At 39.9% G+C, this 23296-nt stretch overlaps 1 protein-coding gene across 21 annotated transcripts in view; it reads left to right on the forward strand.

Moving 5' to 3' along the window:
* Nucleotides 1-23296, forward strand: part of ESRRG (estrogen related receptor gamma) — a 394158-nt gene that overhangs the window by 177282 nt on the left and 193580 nt on the right. The gene's annotated exons all lie outside the window — the stretch shown is intronic.

The following is a 23296-nucleotide window of genomic DNA, read 5'->3' on the forward strand; positions in this document are numbered from 1 at the left end:
GAATTTAAACCACGTAAAAGTGCTGTACGTGATGCGTTTAAATTCATTGACAGAATTAAGGCAGGACTAAGGCAAGTGCATGATTGATTTTCACAAATACAATCAAATCTAAGAGATGGAGATGCAAGACGGATCAAATCTTAAGACCTGATTTACCTACATCAGATATTTAATGGGATGTTTAATTTGATTGCTTCACCAAAAACTACTCACAGTAGTAAAGCCACTGACTAAATGTCTGCATAATCAAGGGATCTGTGTGCATCTACATCTTGATTTCCATGTACAAATAACCAGCAGTTAATGGTTCAGAATGACTGCAGGGATTGGTTTAAGGTTCAAAATGGCAACTCTAGGGTTTAGGGGGTCCTGTAGCATTATTTCACTATGTTTTTTAGGAGTATGGAGAGACTTGTCCATGTAAAGTCCATGTAAACAGAAGATTTTTAACTTTGCAGGAGTTAAAAAGGCTCTTCATGGCTACAGCTAGAAGCCATCTCTCTTCAGCAAGGTTGGATGCTTTTAATAATGAGATTTAGGCTCTTAATATTACACTCAACATATTAGCCTATTCCTGTGTAGCCTGGGTGCCCTATTACATAGATTTTTAAATAAAAAATCAGGAAAGGTCTTTGAATAGAGGGATGACAGCTGTTGTATGTATTTTGTAGCAATCACAAGGCACTGTATACTTTCTTCTTGGGATTTAACACATTTCTGAGTGAAAATTCAGCAGTCACTGTGGGCACCCTTTTTATTTCATATTTTTTTATTTCTCATTGTAATGTGTATGAAGTGCATTAGAATATCAGACCAAGAGTCTTGAAAATACTGATACATCCTCATTATTTTTACTGTAGTATTTCTATAGTAGTGAATCATCAATTACATTTAGTTTTTTTTATTTCCCACGGCACAGCTACAACAATTGAAATTAAGGGTGTTATGCTCACAGTCCCTTTCAGCACTCATTTGAATTTGGACAAACTTTAGCTCTTTTCTCAGAGTAATCTTTACAAGGCAACCGATAAACATTATTTTTGTTTTAATGATTCCCAAATAATGTCATATTTAAATGAAATGCAGTTTGCCTCAGCAGGGTTCTTTGAATTTATGAGCATTTTTGTCCCATATCCTACAGTAATGTGATAAATATTTGCATTTTTACTGTTTTCTTGAATACTTTTAAACACCCATTTTTGGGAGACTTCAGATTGCTTTTGAACATATTTGAATGCATTTTTAGCTATCACCACGCTTAAAATAGGAACCCTTTTTTCAGCTTATCTTTATTAAACACCTGTAAAAATCAGTGGTATTTCTTTTTTCTTAAAAAGCTTTCTTCCTTTAACAAATGCCAGAAATGCTGCACTGCTTGTTCCAGTATGGGCTTCTTTTCTTGGCAGTAATGGGCAGTAAATGGTCTGCTAATGTCTCTTCCATACACACCTGCCTGAATATCATAAACAGAAACTTAAAATTGTAATGAAATGCATCTGATCTTTAACTATAATCAATTAATATTAGAAATGCTAGGCAGCTTTTAGAAAATACCCAGAATGAAGTCTTAGAAATTGATCCTTCTGTACAAATTATATAAACCTCTGATCTAAAGAGTAGGTGGCCCGGTATGGCAGTGGCCAATTATTTATATTATTGAATATTCACTTAGCTTTTTTTAAACCCATGGAGTAATTTGGCAGGGGAGGATTTTTGTGGTGTTTGGAGTGTGTCCGTTGTTTGGGGTTTGCTCAGACAGGTACTTTAAAAGAAATTTTATTATTCAGCATCTTTGTAATGTAAGTCTGGAGTTAGCAGCTTAATCTTGCTGTTCTTGAAAGCAGTTTCACAGAGTTCTTCATGTCTTGCCCGGGTTAAGTTTTCTATTTTCGTATGCTTTTTTTCCCCTCAAGAATGAAAATTGGCAGCTTATTTTTAAAGTGATGTTTTCATGTGTTGAATCAAATTTTAAAAAATCAATCACATTAATTCATGTATCTCTATACAATCATACTAAGACCTCTCTAACATTCACAGAAGTCAGTGGGAAGGTTTCTGTATTGTTGTTCTCCTGCAAAAATAACTTCTGTGTATGCTTTTTTAGTCAAAAACCCCAACCAAGATACCCTGCACAGAATTTTGTAAGTAAAAGCAAATAATTTAAAATAGGATTGTGGTTACTCACCATTCTGCATTTGAGCACTGTGCTAGATGTTGGTTAAAATTAGACTTCCTTAATGGACTGGCGAGGGAAGGTAGGAGTGAAAACAAGAAAAAGATGACAGAAGTAAATATGCTCATAAATACAGAAACGACGTGTTTGCTTTTGTGGCCTTTGATCAAGCCCAGGAGTTTACTTTCAAAGGACGTCGCGGGATGCTTGGGAAGGGAACAGCCACCTGGAGTAATTGGAAAGGGGGGAAGGTCTGCAGCACGGCGGCTGCTGCTGCTCCTGCCTCTCTGATAAGATTGTAAGAGTTGCCAATATCAGTATTCAGCCTTGTAGCGTGTCAGGGCGCTTTCATGTGAACTGAAGTGAACTGTCTGTACGCGCTCCCTCCCGCGCGCCTTCCCAGCGCTCGGCGCCGCATTGAAGTCAGGGGAGAGGAAAAAAAGATTTGAGGTTTGCCCAATTTGTTCTGACATAAAGAGATGTTTAGCTCTGTGAAAGGTGGTGGAGGCACAGTGCCTGACTGACATTTCAACAGGCTGTCTGCTGGGATTGCTCACTTCATGTCCCTTCATATTCCTGCTGTGTCCTGCGCGAGTGCTCTTGTCTAATCTTCACAGCGAGAGTACCAAGAGTCCCCTGGGCTTCGGTGCTCAATACCTTGTTAGACGGGGCGTACTGTGCCGCAGCTCCTTCTTTCATACTCGCTTTTGCTCTAATGTTTCAGGCTTCTTTCAAGTCCAATTATTTTTTTTTTTTTTAAAGGGATTTGCTAAAATAACTGTGTGTATCTCCTAATCGCCTCAGTCTTCTCTCGGCAATGCTAGGTTTAGGTGATACCATGTAAAAATACATGGAGGGGAAGAGAATAAAAAAATCCCAGTAAGTCAAAGCTTTAAGCGTCATTCTGTGCTTTTGTTTTCAAATTAAGGTGCATTGACCTCCTTTGGCTGGTTTAGAAAACAGATGAGAGAAGATACTCATTGAACAAGCAGTGGGAGGTATAACATGTTGATAATAAAGCTGAGACGGTGCCTGATTGGGAATGCTGAACTCCATACCAGGGGTTGCAGGGAAGTTTAGTTGTTGAAGGTCTGTGTGCTTTTACAATTCCAAACATGTTGTGATGCATTCTGGCATGCCACATCCTGTTAGATCACATTGGGGCAGCCCATGGAGCCAAATAACACTGAGAACATGAATTAATGAGAGCTACTGCTCACCTCTTATTCCAGGAGCATTATCAGGTACCTTGTTAGCCACAGTTCCTATCTGGATTCAATCCTCCTAAAAGCAGAGATGATATTAAAGATATATGTATTACATTTTCAACTAATAGATATGTTATTTTTCATTAGCTTTCTCAAAATACGTTAATTAATGGACATAGTTTAATCCTTGTTAAGCCATTGAAATCATTCACCTACTCCACTCATGGTCTTCCTTTACATCTTTTTAAAGGCACTTCTTTTCCTCAAGTGTATTATTGCTGGTGACAAGAAGCAGAATGGGAACATACTCTTTGCTTCCTGCAGATCTGGGTTCCCCATACTGTAGTCCCAAAACCACATTGCATGGATTCCATGGTTCACATGGTTGCCACTGCTCAAGCTTCCCCTCAGTTTCAAGTTCTGATAAACATCTCTTAATCCCTCTCTCATCTGGAGGTGCAGTCGTGTGTCTCACTAGGCAAGAGATTTCCAATGCAAACCTTTCTTGTCAGACTTACTTTCCAAACTTCTGTGTGTAAAGCTGCACCCTTGTTCTTTTCACAATGCAAGGGCAGCTACAAAAACCAGTGACCATGAGTAGCTATGTGGTTTCCCTCAGCCAGTGTCACATCTACTCTCACGTTCTGTTTGCTAGGAACCAGCAATGACTTTTTTTCCTGCAATAGACTGCACAGGTGGATGTTAAAACTAACTCATCATCCTTTCTGTAGCACCTCCAGCGCAGAGCAGCTGAACTTGTGTCAGTGCACTGTCACAATTTGAGGGTGTTGTATAAGTGCTGTAGAGGTCTTGGCAGGGTCCTGGCTAGTCAGAAGACAAAATTCCAGTTCTCTGAAATTAATATAGCCAGGGAAATTAGCTAGTGAGCTCTCTGCTGTAGGTGCAGGTGGTACCAGGAGGTTTTAAAAAGGGATTTGATGGATCTCAGACACACCAGAAAAGGCTCTCACATACATAAGGGTCATTTAGAAAAGGGGATACCAAAGAGATAGTGCCAGCTGTGCCAGCTTGGTTGCTGGGGTATCCTGAACTCCTGTGGATATTTCAGTGTAGAGAAGCATACTGGCAAAACATCTTCATCCTTCAGGCTGTGGTCCCACAGTTTGTGATGTATGTCTAATTTAAGCATGTGAGCAATTCAGGAGATGTGTGGGGACAAGTCATGTGTAGTGTTACATACATTTAGTGGTTTCCTGGATTGAATGCTAAGCCAGAGCTGTGTGCTCCCAGTAGGAAGGAAGCCAGTGCACGTGAGATGTTCAGAGGTACAGACCGACAGATGCCTGCTGGTGTGTGTGTGCTCACAGGGTTGCTTCCTTCCTATTTGCTTTTGTGTGCACGCACGTATCATTATGTAGCATTTCACCTATATCATTGATTTAATTGTTTTATGGAATTTGCACTTGGCTGTGCAAGCATAGCAGTAAAGCCCATGCTGTTAACTGGGGTTGATTGTTTCCAAACAGCTGATTACAGAACTTACCATCAATTTAGCAGAAGTTGTGTTTATTTAAAAATTGACTTAAAAGACAGTAAATTACTTGATGACTCATTAAATCAATTTAAAAATTGACTTAAAGTGCAGTAAGTGACTCATTGCGTTAAGCTATAGAAAGGCACCCAATAAAAAGAAGAAAAAAAGAAACCTGGCAGGAAGTTGTAGCTTCATTTCCTGATTTATTTTTGTTCAGGATAAAATGGTCTGATTACCAAAAGTGGATGCAAGGACATCTACCTGACTATTATGAAATACTCAGGTAGTAAAAGCACTGCCATTAAGCAAGGGGCCAAGTGTCACTGAAATACTTCCCTGATTTTCACATCAATAAGTGAAGTTTACAATAATGCTTTGGCTGGGAGATATTGAGTTGCATACCAGGATACTATTAAGTTACTAATATTGAGTAACTGTTCTATATGTCTCTAGATTTGTTGAATATAATGTCTATATGTTAAACAGTTTTCTATGGTATTTAAAAATTGACATTTCAAAGAGTGTAATAGCATAATGAAATGTAAACTGAAAACAGGAATGAGTTAATTAGACTAATGATCCCTTGACTCCTTTATTAGCCAGCTCTTTAGAAATTGGGATTAGCTTTGTTTTCTCTACTGAATAAAGACAGGAAGGATGGTGTTGATTCTAGTAAATGACAGCACCAGAAGAAATTAGTGTTTTCCTGTTCATTATAGCTTTCATCATCTGAGATAAAAATTTAGCCTTCCTGCACGCATACCTTATTTCATTACACTTTGAGTTTTACTTGGATTGAAAGAGAAATCAGGAAAATAATTTAGGAGCCATTACTGATTTCATATCATGATTTTAAGGGTGATCCACTCTGTGTGATTTCTGGACTTGAAACTTTACGACTCTTTGTGCAAACCTGGAGGTGACTGGGTTTGAATTTAAATGAAGTCTTCAGAAAAGGCCAGCTTGACAACTTTTTGATCTAGGTTTTGAACACTTAATTTCTCCTCTCTATACGAGACTGATTTGCACATCTCTCTTGCTTTTAAGGGCTATCAAGAAGCACGAGAATTATCTCTGTAGTGGTTCAAACCAAGCATGCACAGAGAAACAAAATTGTTTTTACGACAAATAAGAGGATTCGTAAGTCAGCAGCTGTTAGCGAAACAACATCATTAAAACTTCCAGCAATTCCAGACCTTGCTCTCGGGACTCGCTCAGGCCAAGCAAAACCTTAAATAAAGTGCTGAATTATAGGCAGGAAAAAGAAAACCGGAATTTAAATTGGTAGGAATTAGCGATGATTCACTAAGCTAATTTCTGCCCTCCCGTTTCCCTTGTGTGATGGCGCATGGAGTGGCGCTGGGATGAGGGAGGGCAGAGTGGGAGCTGCTGACAGCCAGCTTTTAAAGTTTGGATTCTTTCTGGTAGATCTTTATCCTGCAAAGTAATGAGCTGCTCAGCTTCCCCTAAAACCTATAGGTATAGAGGGCACCCAGCGCCATGCAGGATCAGATCTTTAACGAATGCCTGAGGAATACAAAATTTATCACGCAAATGAGGCAACAGAGAGGAGGTGGCAGCAGCTGAGTTATGAAGCTTTTTACTTACAGGCAGGGTTCGTTTGCTATCCTGCACACCCTTGTTAAACGTTCTGTGAGCACCACGCTGAAGCAGAAGTAATAATGCCACTTGTTTATAGTTCAGTGTTTCCAGCTTTCTGCAGGGCGCTTTTGGAGGTGGGGCAGGATGGCAGCACACTCGGCTGTCACCGCTCCTTTCCTCCTTTATGGAAAGGAGCATCTGGAACCCATCACATGCCTATTAGTTGTTCCCTAGGTGCTGCTTGGTGGCTCTTTGGTTTGAGGCCCACTGGATGGTTGATTTTGGCCTGTCCTGGTGCAGCCCATGCATCGCACACGGCAGAGCCGAGCGCTGCTCGCAGTCCGTCGCTGCGCCTGACCTTGTGGCTCGCTATTAATTTGAAGTAGTGGAATTAAAATTTTCCATTCTTTTGCATTGTCATGCCTCACGTTGATAAGCACAAAGAAATGTAAATAAAAAAGACCTATTTCACAACCCTAGCTACAACCTTTTTGTTTTATGACAAAAGACAGTTAATTAGCATACTAGCAGTAAGCAGCCTTCCCAAACTCGTGCTAATTATGTATTCTGTTGACCGTGACTCCAGTCATAAGGTAATTGGCTTGCAGCAACATGACATTTCAAATCATCTCTTGAAATTACATCAAAAAGCCAGCCTGTTTTGTTTTGATAGGGGAACAATCAATTTGATAAGTGGTAACACAGCTCATTGTTTCACATTAATTAGACTAATTGCAGCATGTTAGCCTCTGAAATAGACAGAACTTGGAGAAGACAAAGGCTGTGGCCTTTAGCATGCAGTGCATGTGGTGGTTCCACTTGCTTGCACATACTGTAGGCAGAAAACAGAGTTGTTAGGATTCAGCCTTGCGGGAGACTGGGTGTTAACAGTGGTTTGATGTGTTATGCTTAATCCACTGGCTTTCAATTATAAGATCCACATTCAAAAAAATCCCAGAGAGAGAAAGGGGGGAAGAAAAAAAAAAAAAGCCATTTCAATCCTAATGGTGACAAAGTTCTTGGCGATCTTCTGTTTTGTGTCTCCTGAAAGACGGAGCAGAGATCTGGCCACAGGATCTCTTTTATGCTGTGGCACTGAAGGACATGATTTTGTGGTGGACTTTGTACTGCTGGGTTTATGGTTGGACTCAGTCTTCCAGTCTAAATGATACTATGCTTCTATGTTCATGGACTGTAAGACCTTTCTTTGAGAAGGCTTTACTTTTGTTCCTGTTTTTCCTTCCCATTCCAACTAATGTTTATTTCTTAGAGTACCTCAGTTGGGCTATTTTTATTTTCAGTTTTATTTTTACTTAGGAATAATGTATGGGTGGAAAAAAATACTGCATAGTGGATGGATTACTGAAAACAGATAGTAGAGATGCATAACCCACCCACGCGTTTCTAATTTAGAGCATCTTTGCCCACTGTTGAGATTACCAATTGTACTTAGCTCTGTGATGACTTTTGTGATCAAGCTATGTCATCTGTAGATTGACATGACCAAATGAATTTTGCTTGTGACCTAAATGAAATGTAAACCAATGTTTTAAGGGATGAAAAGTTTAAGGGGTTATTTCAGTCCACAGACTAGGCTAACTTCATTGCTGTTCACAGCTTGGTACAGTGGTTCTTGCACAACATCAGGGCACTGGATGTGTAAAAATATGTTCTTTGACCAGTACATTGCTAATATGTTTGGTAAACTGGGTAACAGCCAGCAACTTTTCAAAGACTGAAAAGCATCAGAGGCTGGATTCCAAAAGTGTGTGCATACTGATGAAATCATACGCATGAGACCAACTCTGCCTTTTCTTCTTCAGTTCTGTAGTCCACCTGTACCATCAGATTGTTTTACCTTTTGTAATTACCGTCATTCAACAAAATCTTTCATCACTTGAAAAAAAAGGTAGATTAAAAACAAACAAAAACAAAAGAGAGAAAGATTGGGGGACAGTTCTTAATCGTTGAATTGCTTACATGAAAGCGGTAACCCTTCAGTTGCTCTCCATGGAAGACAAGATTTTTTTTTTTTTTTAAGTGAGGCAAGGAAATTTAGGCAAGTCTGGGTACAGACTTCACTTACACATCTTTGCTTCTGTTACTCCCCCTCATACACGTGGCCCAGTCATTGCCTGGTTAGACAGTAAACCTCTGGGGCAGAGATTTTGATAAAATTCACCTGTAGTCTGTGTTTGGAGAAGTGTAATTTCATTTAAATCAAAGACTTTGTTCTAACAGCTGAACATTCTATTTGCTCATGGAAGCTCTATTTTTACTAGTTTTGCTTATGCTTTATGTTGGCCCCTTAGCAAACGGTCATAAACTCTGTTTCAAATCCAGCTACCAGTGACTTCATACTACTGATTTATTTCTATCATTTACTGGCAAGAATATATATTTTTAGATGTATTCTAAGCGAATCATTCCTCTCCCTCTCCTCTCTCCTGTGCTTCCCTTTACTTTGCTCCTCCTTCAGCATTTAAACCACCTTTCATTGAGCTTAAAATTATGCCCAGATTAGCGATGTAACTCCCCTAATGTGCTGCTCTTACTAAAAAGTCCTGGGCTCCAATAGAGGAGGTGAATTGGAAAGAAGCAGAAGATTGGAACCTTTTAGCATTCAGCTTAAGTGCTGGTTCCACTTGCCTGAGCACAAGCTGGAGCCTGTGCTGTTAGGATGCAAGCCTGCACCCTCGCTGTCACTGCTGGTCCTTCTGTAGTCAGGCTCCTGCTTGGAGCAGAGCAAATCTTTGCTCAGTTAAGCGAGCGTCAGTCACCAGCAAGCTTGGCTGCCAGCCCAGGTTTGTTAGACTTTTCTGTGCTGCACCTGAATGAGATATTGAGAAGACATGGCTACCTAAACAGAGCCTAGAAGCAGTAGATGTATTAAAAAAAAATAAAATAAATAATTAAATTGTCAAGGGGATGACAGAATAATTTTGAGGATGTAACTTACGCTTCCAGCGCTCGCCTGGGAGGTTTGCAATAAGGAACCTGTACTGCCTGCTCGGTGACACGTCCTGTGTGATCTTGTTTAAATACCTTTCTCTGTTTTCTTGAAATCCAAGACTAGAAGGTATTGCTGACTTCTGACTGAGAAACAGGGGCATGGGCAAAATGTACCTTAGCAAGCTGAAACACATTGATACCATCCTGCAAAGGTACTGAGCTCATTCAAACGTGCCAAATGACTGCTTTTGGCCTACATCAACAGTGGGCGCTTAGCTGCATGTAGGATTGTGCTTTTAAATTGCTTGGCTACTATCCAGTCAAAGTCAACAGGACCATCTTCAAATGGAAAAGGAATGGTGAGAAAAAAGTTGCAATGTTTTTGGGTTGCATGAAGGCACAGGCAGTGGGTATTCTGCGCAGCAAGTTGAGGAAAATCAGGGACAGGGTAAAAAGAGATAAAATAGGAATAGTTTTTAAATAGGAATTGCTGGCAGAGCTATTAATCACGCGAGTCTTTGAGCTGTAAGGATTGCATGAGCGGAGCTAATACGAAAGAAGAGAGATACTTTGCCGATATCCTGAAATAGACTATCGAAAGCAACAAGGAAAATTAAAGGGAGATAATGTCTGAACAGATTAATGACATGTAATGATAATTAAAAAACCCCCAAATCTACAGACAAACCCCAAATCCCTTCAAATATCCAAATCCCTACGTGTGACTCTTTTTTTCGTATGGGACAGTGCTGTAATAATCAATTTTGTAAGTTGCTGGTTCTTGTTATACAGTCTCAGCTCTGAGCTCTGGCTCTGATCTCATTTACTGTCTCATCAACTAGTCAAATAAATCAAACTTTCTGCTGTTTCTCTGGCTGTATACTGCAACAGTGACCAGAACGTGGACTCTGCTAGAGTCTGTGTGGTTTTTAGCAGGAAATTTCACAGCACTTCTGAAGCAGGTTAGAAAAGGAAGAGAAAAAAGCATTTGTCATTGCTGTATGAGGTAGGCCACCACCTGCTCTTTGCAGACTGCCAAACTAAATAGGGACTTGATGCAGGTAGGGGCCTTTTGTCTGAAAAGAGGAATCAAGAATCTGCAAATATAAGACAGAGACCTGAGACATAACTTGTATTATTGTATTTCTTCTCAAAATCTACATCATCATCTTTGAAACGACGGTATCATTGCAGTAGATTTGGGACAAATTGAACACAGGTTGAGGACTTTGCACAGGGGATTAATCTTTTCCTTACATGGGATGATTTTTTTTTAAAAGTCCTCTTCTTGCTATTTCTACAACCTTCCACCCCTAATGTGCAATCGTAGCTGTTTAATGAAAGAAAACAAACTTAAATTCTGCACTGACCTGGACTTGTGAAACAAGCAGGGTTTTCAGTGAAGCTTTCATAAGCTATAAATCAGTGTAAAATTTAGCTCATATTACATTCTCATTGAAAATGGGTTATATGATAATTTATGTTGAGCTGATCATAGCTAAGAACCTCATAGTAGTGTCCTTCAAAAAATTTTAATCAAGATTGTCTTTCTCTCTCCACCTCTCTTGGTGCAATTTCAAGAGGTTTATTTGCATGTCAATCCGCACGTGTCACTGGAGTTATTCCACTGAAGCAAGCAAAACATTCTGACTGCGTACGTGTTTTACAGCAGCATAATGTCAGGTGACTCTCTGCATTTATTTCTGATTTGTGCTAGTGGAAGAGTCAGGCCCTTAATTCTCTTAAGCCCTGAAAACAGGGGTATTTCCAAGTGCCTGTCAGATCTGTTTTCCGAGTCTTTTTTGTGCTTTGCAGTGACTGTGCAATGAACAGTGTAGGGGGAGAAACTGTGGATCCTATGAAAATCACTGAGCTGGTCCAACCTTTTATTTTAGAATCAATGTCAAAAGGTGTTCCTTAGTATGCTTGACATTTACTTTTAGAGGCCTGTTTTCTCTTGAGGTTTTTTCCCCTGTTTGTTGTATGGTGAACAGGAAAGGGATTCCAGTGAGGTGTCTTGGGCAGCAAATACCTGGAGAGTCCTCTCCGAAACCAAATTGCCGAAAGCCCTTTACATCAAGGACCATCTTATTTTACGGTGTTTATGCAATCTTTAATATGGTGGAGTTGTACAGCAAGGACAATTGCTCCATAATTGGCGATAATTAACAGTTTCCCACCTAAGTATGTATAATCAAGACAAACAGGGTGGGGAGAGGTGTGTTGGTAAGAGTGGGTGTGTTGATTTCTCATGCAGGCTTTTTTCTTTTGCATAATTAAAGGCTTATGGTACGAATTACAAATGGGTGGACTCCTAGTAGAATCCTAGAAAGGATAAACAAGTTTTAAGCAGATTTTGAATGGATATTGCAGCCTAAGATTACGAGCTATGACCAGAGATGTTTGGCTCAAGAAGCGCGGCAGAACCGAGTTTTAGTTAGATAAAGCATTAAGATCACTACATGTCAAGTTTGACAGCCAAGATCTAAGTAGTTTTCATGCCGTGGTGAAGCTTTGGATCTGAAGGTAGGAGACTTGGGATTTGTTGTGCAGTGACTTGTTGGGAAAATAACAAATGTGACTGAAGTGGAGGAGTAGGAAAACCGAGGTACAGAAATCATAGTTGGACAATGGTAGTCGGAGCCACAGCAGGTGAAGTGAACTAGGGGTGGCTGGGACAGTGGATGTAGAGACACTGGGTTCTTTGTCAGACACTTTACAACTTGCTCTGTGTGGAAAAGTGAGGAGATGCTCAGTATATTTGCCCCTAGAGCCTACAAAATCAGTAGTCACTACCAGGCTTCAGATTTTGTAGGTCTCATAAAATTAATGGAAATATTGCCGCAAACCACTTGTCCACTCTCTCAATCTTTTACTGCATATTGTAGGTTGTTGGTTTTTTTGGTTGGTTGGTTGGTTGGGGTTTTTTTTAAGCTTTTCCTTCCTGCCAGTAAACATTAAAAAGTTCAGGCTGAGCTATTTTCAAATTTCTTTTCCTTCCTACCAGTTGTTTCTGGCTGTATTCCAGAGAGGGAGAAAAGATGACAGCTTTTCATTGGTCACTTAATTGTGTGTGTCCATTGGTTTTTATGACTTTCAAATTTATATTTTTGTGTGCTTAGGGGCCTTTGTGACAAGGTGCTAATGGGTTCCTGGCTGGGCAAGCACCTGTGTCAGAAAGTGTTTCATTGTGTCCCTTGTTTTTCCACCTCTGACTGCTTTTATTAGCTTGCATATATACCTTTATTGCAGCCCCCAATGTGGTTTTTTTTGGTTGGGGGGGTGGAAGTGTGGGCATATAATCTGCCTGTACACACAGGAAACTATTAGTCTTATGTGGAAAAGAATCTTTTAATATAGGGAGGAAATGGGAGTTGGAAAATGAGTTTGTAGATGTGCCTGAGAGACGAGAAAGCTGGAAGATACAGAAACAGCTTGGACCTCTGACTTGTCCAGGGTTTTCTCTCATACGATCTGAGAAGTTCTGTAGGATGGGCTGTGGGTAACTGGTAGGTATCCTGCAGCCGGAAGATCTCATTTCCCGCTGCTAGGCTGCATGGAATGGTAGATAACAGTACCCGACATGGTTTCCTAATAAAGTGCTTCCAAATGAGCACTTGCTGTAGCTGCTCCAGCCTAATGATTGTGAAAGCAAGGAGAAATGGCATCTGTGGCTTTCAAAGAGAAGCAAAGCACCCACAAGGTGATCTCTGCATTATACTGTAATCTACATTAGGAAGAAGACCTTAAGGCCCCTCAGGATATTGTATTTAAACCTGTGCTCCTGTTTCAGTAATGCAAATTCTGCTTCTGTGAAGAGGATAAAAGCAAGCTTCTTTTTTTTTTTTTTTTTTCTGAATTTGCTGATATTTCCTCTAAGATAACTTATATATTCCTCTAAGATAAGTTATACGTATACCTGATGCGTTTGGGGAGGTAAGGTTTGTTTCCCATCTTACTTCTATGCAATAATTCAGCATTGTATTCCAGTCCAAATGTGGAAAGAATTTGTTGCAGAATTTGGCCATTTTAGCACTACAGCTAAATAAATGCCTATTACAGTGTCTTCTGGCCCTTGTTCTAAGGAGCTGTCATCACCTCTTTTAATGGAAAATTATTAGCCTTTATGCTTCTTAGTTTGCTCTTGCACATGGTTTTGCCCTCTGCACTTCTCCAAAGGTAAAGACATGCTGATCAGCTTCTAGGTGCGAGAAAAAAAACAAGGTTTAGTGAGCTTGGGGTTCCCTTGAAATAGAAGTAGAGTAGCTTTAGAAATGTGTTTAGTCAACAGACCTTCAGAATAGAACAAAGACCTTAACTTCCAATTCTATAGGACAAGTCATGAACAATAAAGGATCTCTTGAGAGCCATAGAGTGTGTCCTGGCGTAGGTCTTACAAATGGGTTTTGTGTATTAGTTTTTACAGTCATGTTATAATGGAGAGATGGCCAAGAACAGGGGAACAGGATATATAAATGAGATTTTTATGACCCAAATGTGCATATGAAATGTAGGACAGACTGGATTCAAAATCAGTTTCGTATTGTGGGACCTGCCTTTAACACTGGAATTGCAGTTTTTTTCCATGGTGTTCCAAAGACAAAAGACTATATGATGCTACCAAAAAATGATTATATGTAAGCCTCTACAAATTTAAATACATCTATTCGTTTTCACTCCCTTTCCAGACAGATTAGCAGAAACTATAGTGCATGTGTTTGTCCTTTCCAACTGATAGACATCTTTCATAATTTTAACTGATCTATAAACATCTTTCTGAAAAGAAAAATGACCATTAAAAAACAAATGTGTCTGATTACTGCTGGTCTAGTGATGATGTATGGATGGTTTTGTTTTCTCTTACAAGGAGGGAGAGAGATGATTTTTCTTGAAATTTTGTGTCTGTATGGTTTTTTGCAGGTGCTACATTGTTGGTGGTTGGTTTTTAATTCAGCAGTGTATTTTAAAAGCTTGTCCCCTTAGAAGCCTTCCATCTACCCCTAGCTAATAACAATGACAGTGCACTGGGAGCTCATTTAACACGTGGGCTGGACTGCAAGCTGTGCCCTGCTCCTTTTGCTGGGAAAGCAGCTGCCAAGATGCCTTCTGAGACTCTCTGGGCTGACTTCTCCTCCATCCTAGCACTGCTGTACTTTGCAGCAACTTCAGGGCTACCCTCTGTTTGTAGATGGATATTTATACCTGATACCCACAAAACCAACAAATTACAGAAAGAAATCTGTTCTGGTGGTCGCTGTCCAAACCCCAGCACAGTGCTGAGGCAGCAAGGCAGCAGTTCTAAGTGAGATGGGTATTTGGGGCTTGGAGCTTGCACCTTGAGTCATCATAATCTGCTGTTCCCACAACTAAATTCATCTTCCAGATACGCTGCTGTGAGAATTTGAGTAATTCAATGTCATTAATTAAGTTATTCTAGAATTACTCCAGTGTAGCTGTGAACAAAATTAAGCCTCTAGTCAGTTCTGGGAAATTAGACAGATCTGGTTTTTTTCTAAGTGGTTTCTAATACATTTCGTTAGGAAATATTTTGATGAATGTCACCTAGTCTTTGGGGATTGGTTCAGTCTCTGGGGTTTGAACACCCTGACAGTTTGTTGTTGACCAAAAGGAATAAAAGGCTAATTTCTGCACAGAACGCTTTAATATTTTTAATATTTTTTCCCCAAAGTGTAGAATGCTTTGAAGGTGTCATAAATACATGGATGGAATAGGAGATTCATTCCTAAGGACCTCAGAGTGCTCCAACATTTTTTACCTAAATGAGCTTGGCTTGTTTAGCTCGGTTGTTTGGAGCATGGTGCTATTAACACCCAGGTTGTGGATTCCCCATAGGGGCCAGTCACTTTAGAGTTGGGGTAGATAATCCCTGTGGGTTCCTTCTAACTCAGAATATTCTGTGACCTGTGATCAAAAGCTTACCCTTGTCATGGTCTTTGTGTCTGTGTCTGTTGTTGTAATTTTCACCAGTAAACAATTTGCAAGCAAGAGGCAGAGATTCAATTATACTTTGCTTAAACTGCATTAAAAACCTAAATCGCCTAGGTGTTGTTCTGCCATGACTTCACAGTTTCTAAGGTCCCAAAAAAACTTTATGCTAAGGCTGATGCAATATTCTTGGCCAAAGAGCAACTTATCCGAGTTTGCTGGAAACCTGAAGGGAGGTGAATCCACCAAGGTCAGTGGCACAATTATATAATTTTTGCCTTGTGAATAAACAGATGTTCTATTTCATGAGTATTCACACCTATAGTATTGGACATTAGGTGAAATATCCCAGCATGATGATGCATCTAAAAAAGTTTTGTTGCTGCCAAAGCCAGGGAAAACTTCTAAATTCTGTCGGATGCAGTCATAAATGTCGAATATACATGACTTCTGTGGATTTTCGATCCTACTTCAATCATGCTGGCAATAGAGGAGTAGACCAGGATCTTGGTTAAAATTGCAAACTTCTCGGTTTTGTTTTGGGGATTTTTAAAGGTTTTTGATTTGTTTTTTGTTTTAAAGATTAGTGGGGTACTTTGGATTTTTGCAAACACAAGTGAAATCTTGACCCACTGGACTTCCATTGCTTCCTCAAATTAGGACATTAAAGGATGTTAAAAATTTAAAAATTCCTGCCATATACAGGAAACAAAACAACTAATCAGCCAAGCAGTGGGCCTTGAATTGTGCTTGGGGCCATTTTTTCAGATACTATTACTGCATATTAATTCATTTTCTCTGCGTCAAATCGATATGTCAGATTTTACTGGTTTTTCCGGTTATTCTGTGTGACTGATGATACAGAAAAAAAACCTATCCCTGTTTTGGCTGGTTATGTGCTGGTGTTTGTTTCTCTTAGACTGTCAGAACAATGCTGAGCTATTGAAGTTTACCTGTAACTTCAGCATAATGAATTCTTACTGCCTTGAACACATGAGCTCTTTCCTTGTCTTGCCTATTTCCCTTATTACCTTTAAATCCTCTCTTCTGCCACTCTCTTCTCAGGTCTGTTTCTCTTTCCTTACATGCCTGTCAGATAAATAGTTCTTCTTCCTTCACAAATACATACCTGACATTAAGTGTGTTAATGTTTGCCTGCCAGAGAAATGAGTGGAGGGGTGGAAGAGGATCAGGAGAGGCAAGAAAGTTTGTGGATGAGCACATTTCTCAGTGTGTCTGTCCAGTCTTTGTCCTCTAGACTAAAGTGTATTGACTGTAATGTTGATCATACCTTGCTGGCAGCACGAAGCATCATTTCAGCTGCACACAGAAATGCACCTGCCTGGCCTCTCTGGCCGCTGCCTTTCAGTGACAGGGACAGAGTAACAGTAAGAGAATAACAAGAGGTAAGCAAGTGGAGGATCCTTTGCCATGTATGAATGTTTGGGGTTTTTTTATTTCTTTCTCTCTCAAGATGCAAATGTTAGCTTGACAGTGGTCAAAGAGAAATGTCAAGAAAGGAAGTGGGAAAGTTGAGAGTATTTTTTGTGTTGGTATGTCAATCTCTTATACGCCCTGTATAAAGCCAAAAGAGTTCAAGCCTATTACCTGAAGCCTTTAAATTGTATTAATAAATGTCAGTATAATCCAGCTCAGTTAGAGCCTAACCACACCTGTATGAATATCTTCAGCTATGTTTAAATCACTTCTTACAAGAAAAGCCCCTCCTTTTGCATTTTTTATGGAGGCACTTTGCCTTCCTCTGTCCCTTTGGTCTCCAGTTTCTATGGTTTTGTCTATAATCACCAACAGCACCTGGAGAGTTGTGTGTAAGACCTTCAACTTAATGTTCACATTGAGCTTCGCCAAACTAAGTGAACACACTGTGGTTAATGAAAAGGTTTTCTTAAAGCTTAACGAGGCTCAACAACAAATGTAAACTGGGGAATGACCTTTTTTTCTTTGCCTTCCTTTGAAAAAGTAGGAGAAGCTAAAAGACAATTGGTCCCACTAGAACCTTTTTGGAAATATGTCAGGGAGCAGCATAAGGAAGAAGAAGGTTAGAAGAAAAATATTAATATCTGATATTCTAGATTTGCTGGTGCAAGGTTTATGATAATTTAAAATATGTGTAATTGTTGAAGTCCCAGTGAAGTCTGTTTGCTTTTACGAAGGGACTGCTGGAGAGACAGGCAGATTAAGGGACTGTGAATGGAACCCGAGAGTCACTCACTTGTAAAATCAAGAACAAAGAGGAAAATTCCTCAGATTCATCTTCTGTTCTGACCCACTTTCTGTGTTGTTGCAAACAGATAGGGTGAAATAACTCTGAATGTGGTGTTTAAACCAATTTTCCTAAGGAGAAATGAGCCCAACTTAAAGCTGGCCATAGCTAAGTGAATTATTTCCTTTTTTTGACTATGACAGTTATCTTGAAATAGCTCTTTGATGAAATCCCCTCCTCTTTCAAGTCCTTGGAAAAACTCCTACGATGAGATTCATTTCATCTAAGTTTAGACATCTCTAGTGTAAACTTCTATATCCGAGCTCCGCATCTTCGACTCTCTTTATAGCTGCTGGAGAGAAACAGGGCCTTCTAGGGTACGACTCATCTCCTTTGTTTCACAGGGCTACTTTAGAAGGGAGAAATTCAACACTTCCAGTACCTGCCTCTCTCTCTCAGCTTTAAAGAGATACTAAACTTTGGTGGCATCACACTCATCTAGCCAAAGGAAACCCACCTGTTGTGACTTAGGAAGGGAATTGGATACCCACGTGTTTCACTTGGGAAGACACCACTGGCTGTATGTGGGAAAGGCTGAAGATTGCAGATTGGCAATGTATTTTGGTTCTGGTCTCAGCTGCTTTCACACCTCTACCTGTAATCTCAGCATTCTGTTGTGTGAAAATACATTGAACTGTAGAAAATCTGCTAGAGTTACACGCCGGGTGTTTAAGCTTACTCCCAAAGGTATTCCTCTTGTGTACCTACAGTGTCTTTATTCCTTTTCCTAAAACCACAGATATGTGCTGTGAAACAATCAACTCAGTCATTCACTCCAAAACATCCTGGGAAATCTTTAAGAATTTGTTCAGGGGAATGCTAAAAGACAGGAAGTTAGCCTGGTCTCCACTTCTTGGACAAGTAGTCTTTCCATTCCTAGCTTAAGGTAATGATGAACTTAAGGAGAAATAGGCACAGACCATAATGGAAAATGGAACATCTAGAAAATCATCAGTGTGCAATTGCTACATGGAGATCAAGACTAACACTGAAAGCATGTGAAACAGCGGTCAGGATGTAGCAGCTCGTCTGCTGAGCTTTATCACAGCATCTTGTGGAACAGATTTGATCACTTAAAGATGGGAAATAGCAGTTGGGCTTTTTGGGGGGTTTTAAGCGAATAAAAGAGACATGCTGGGGTAATATGGAAAGTGCGGTTTAAGTGCTTTCACTCTTGAGATTAGGATATCCTTTTTTAGGATATATTGCTTAGCAAAGGCTGTCTGTGCAGGGATAGAATAAAATCAAGGTAAAAATCTCTTGTGATTTAAAATGGTCTGGTATGTTGTGACTTGCCATTACATATGGCGAGGGGATTAGTGACATAATTGCTTAATTCACTGGAATTTCTCCACTGGGGAGTGGGTATGTGGCAGAGCCCTTTGTTTCCTTGCAGCCCTTGCTGGCCAGGTGTATGAGTAGAGGCTGATGTTGGTCTCTCTGCCATGGTGGTCACCTGGGCCCTGAAGAGCAGAGATTAGAGCTGAAAAAGACTGCTTTGGTCAATGGGTCATCTCCTTGCTTCAGTGTACGTAATTCAGCATAGCTTGGCATGGCAGTTCTGATGTGATGACTGACACTCTGGCCTGCTGGTTTCTTAGATAGTTTATTTTTCTGGGCATTAAGAACTGGAGGTGTGGTCACAAAGAAGCAGTTGTTGTTTCTGAAATGGGTGTGTGCAGCCTTTCATGTCTGTAAGGACTCGGTGTGTGGGTGAGAAAGGAAATCAGAGCCTTGAAAAGGTCTTAACAAGACTGAGACGGTGGGAGGAAAGCAGGAGAGAAGTTGGCAAATGATGAAGGAAGAGAGGGTATTTAAGTTGTCTAGAACTCCTTGGAACCTCAGGGGTGGAGGGTTGTTCTGTCCATTTAAATCCAGGATAACATAACCGCACCACTGCCATCACTCTCTCCTCACCCCCATAAACAAAATAAATGGAAAACACCATTTTGGTGTTTCCAGTAAATGGAAATAAATGGAAAACACCCTTGACACCAACAAATGATAAACAGCCGAAAAAGGTTCATGTCTTCCATATGTTTGCAAAGGAGTAAAACTATAAATTAGCGCTTTTTTTGCTTTTTTTCTCTCTTTTTTTTTTTTTTCAGATTTGCAGAATTAGTTGCTATTTTGGGGGGTACCTAACTGTAAAATATTTCAGCTTTGGTAAAATCTAAAATTGTGCTTAGCTGTTCTATATGAAGTGCTTTAGGATTTTCTTAAGATGAATTGTGTTAGAGCAGTTGAAGACGCTGTGTTGTCTGTACCCTGTGTGATACCTTTGTGTCCCTTCAGTTCTGTCAGTCTTCCTCCTCCTTTGCCCCCTTTTTTCTCCTAGTGAAAACTTCTACTTGAGGTTTTGCTTCACTGGTGTTTATTTCCTATAATTAACACATCTGTACGTACCTGATCTAAAGGCAAGTGAAGATGAGGGACTATTTTCCCTTCAGATCAGCAGATTTCAGATATGACCCTTAACAGATGATTATCAAATGCTGAAATTCACATCTGAATAAAAGGAGTTGTGTGTGTCTGTTTGTAGAAATGCTTTCTTTAGCCTAAGGGAGAGCAGTCAATACTGAAAGTAAGATGAAAACTGAATTTTGCAGAACAGAGATTTCATTTTAACTGAGTATTTTTTCCCTTTCTTCTCCTCTCTGTTTGAAAAATATGTTAAATGCATTGAGTCAGGGAGACATTCTGTGCTGCATTAGAATAGCCATCAACGTCAGTCGAGACCATTTGGATCATGTCACTTGTCCTAAAGTGTGTAGCTGTTTTTAAAGAAAGAACGTGTCATGTTCTGTACAGGGATCTTTAATGCATGAAACTTGTTTGAAGCAATAATAAATCAAGTCCTTGCTGCTAAAACCAGTGTCTGATTTTTCCCTTGTGACAATCTCTATCCTTCCGTGTGTAAAAACTGAGACAATAGAAAGAACAATTCTGCACCCACAGGTATTGCAAATAACTATGATCACAACTAACTAAATACATAAATCTGGCAAAATAAGGAACTGAGATATAATTGTCCTATGCATTTGCCACAATGTTTAATAATGTACTCTTTTCCTACAGCCATCGTTATAGGAGGTTGCAAGCTGTGTGGAGATGTTTTCATTATTCATGCTCTATTGAGTAGGCAGTTCTGCAGACATTTTTCTCACCTCTCCTAAAAAAGTGGAATAATTAAGAGCAAGCAGAGTGTTTGAGATGTATTTGCCTATCATTTTCCACTCTTTTATGCAAGTATTAGTTCTATTAGATTCAAGCCAGTTACCAGTGATATAAAGAAAAATTGGTCTTTTGCATTTTTTTCTCTTTATTAATTACTGTTTTTGACTGTGCATAGCCATAACTAATACAAGTAAAGAAAATGTAAATGCAAATCCATTTAAATTAATCTGGAGTAGTTAAGAATTGCAGGCTATTTTAGCAGCATGACTTAGTTTCAAAAGCCCTGTGAGAAGATGACAGAAATCTTAGGCCTGGCAAATGTTATTACTGTCTACAATGGATAGTAGTGTAATCATAATTACGAATGGGTGATGTGAGATCCCCACTTGGGCTTCAGATGGGGTTGAAGTTTAATCAGACAAAGGATTCAAGGGTTTGATTCTTTTTCACCTTGTAAAATTACTTGCTCTTTCCTCCTCTACAGATTCACCGCCTTTGTATTTGGGCAATAAGTTATGAGTATGAAAATGTATTTTTTTTTCCTTTTATGGATAGACAACAAAATCCCCAAAATTCAAAGCAAAGTGATGGGGAATATCAAAGTGGCAGCACTAAAGGCTGGAGCCCCTGTACTGCAATAAGAGTGGACTGAGTCCAGAAGCAGATCCTGACCAGGCACCTCCCAAGCAGGGTGATCTGTGCTGGGATGCTCAGGAAGCCCCATGTCAGTGCCCACTCACTCCTCTTTGAGGATATCAACAAAGGTGCCAAGCAGTACCGGCTGAAATTGTTCAGTTTTTAAATATTCCTGGGCTCCAGTCCACTGGGAACTGCAGAGGGACCAAAAGTGCATTTTTCCTAGAACAGGATTTGAATAGGAGGTTGTAGTGACTTTGAGTTACATCAAGAAAAAACTTGACTTCAGCCAGTGACCTTGAGCTAAAAAACATCAGCCCGTTATCAGCACCTTGAACCGTGATGTCACTTCGTATGGTTTTACTTATGTAGATTGGTTTATTTATTTTTTTAATCTGGTGCAACATAGTAGGGGTATCCATCAGTTTGTTATAAACCCGAGTTTTCTGTTGACCTTTCTCCTTCCAGCCCGAGTGCAGTAGAAAACTGAGGTAGCAGTGGCTTGTTTGCTGTTCCACTCACTGGGCTGCTGAGAACTTCCAACAGCTCAGCTCCGAGAAGCAGGCTGGAGCGTGGAGGCACAACATGCAAACTGTTGTGATTTGTTGCCATGATGACAGTGTCAACTTAACTACAGCTGACAAACAGTTTTTAAATAGAACATTTCAATTCATTATAGTATTCTCCATCTGTTTTTTTTCACCGTCTGCATATATGCAAAACATCCAAGAAATGCTACCACAATGGTTTAGTTTACTTATCTAGCCACTAACATTAATTAGTTGCTGAGAGTGGTAGTTTAGGGAGCAAGTAAAATGATGGAATTCTCCCCTCAGTAAAGGAAACTATTTTATTTATCCAGCAAAAGATGCCCAGTAGACTTGTTTCCACATTTAGAGAACAATTTTCCAATTGATTTGTTTTGAGCATAGGTTCTACATTGTTGGGGATTTCTTTTGCTACTTTGTTCCCTCTTGCTTTTCCCACATTTTGCTTCCTTCCCAAAAGCATCTGCCACCTCTATTTCCAGTGTGGAACTGGTAACAGAAGGCGAACGCCATTTCATAATTAAATCAGGCTGCTGGGGTCAAATTTAGAGAGTTTTATTCATGGCTTTGCCACTGGCCCACTCTGTGACCTTGAGCAAGTTGTGCATTGCTGTATCTCAGTTTACCTATAGGTAAACTAATATTGACTTCCCCTGGAGGGGATATCAGAAGGCTTAATTAAGCATCTGCAGAGATCTGCGAGATAGAGGACTAAAAGCTGCCATAGACATTCAAATGACGACGATGATGATGATGATGATTTGTGCCCGATTGCACCACTTCCCACAGACCCACCACCGTAGCTGCTGCTGCGGGGATTAGTTGTCAGGTGAACTATGAATCCATCAATTCATCCATCATTACCCCCCTTGTAGATTGAGCCCAGCTGGCTGGCTTTGCTTATTAGTAGCTTTTAATAAATCAAATCATATTTGCTCTTTTAATTGTATCTTAAAGGGTAGCATGGCTCTTTGCTTTTAAATTAAAAACAGTGTGACAATGTAGTCATTAGAAGCTGTGCTGCTGCTCTTGACACTGCTGCTCTCAAACTGTTGACGTAAAACTAGCTTGGAAATATATGTTGAAGGGACCTCATAAATTCTGGCAGAGGACTTTCTCTGGATGCTGAATGCCTCCTTTGCTAAGTTTGAGCACCCTGGTTTGTAAACCCCCTCAGGGCATTGTTCCAGTAATCACAATTTTAAAATTATAATCTAGACATCCACAGGAATCCAGGGTGAAAGTAGTTGAGGATTGGTGTTTGTTGACAGTAAC

This window comes from Chamaea fasciata, unplaced genomic scaffold (assembly GCF_029207755.1).
Source record: "Chamaea fasciata isolate MVZ Bird 193981 ecotype frontalis unplaced genomic scaffold, bChaFas1.0.hap1 SCAF_3, whole genome shotgun sequence".
Classification (NCBI taxonomy): Eukaryota; Metazoa; Chordata; class Aves; order Passeriformes; family Sylviidae; genus Chamaea; species Chamaea fasciata.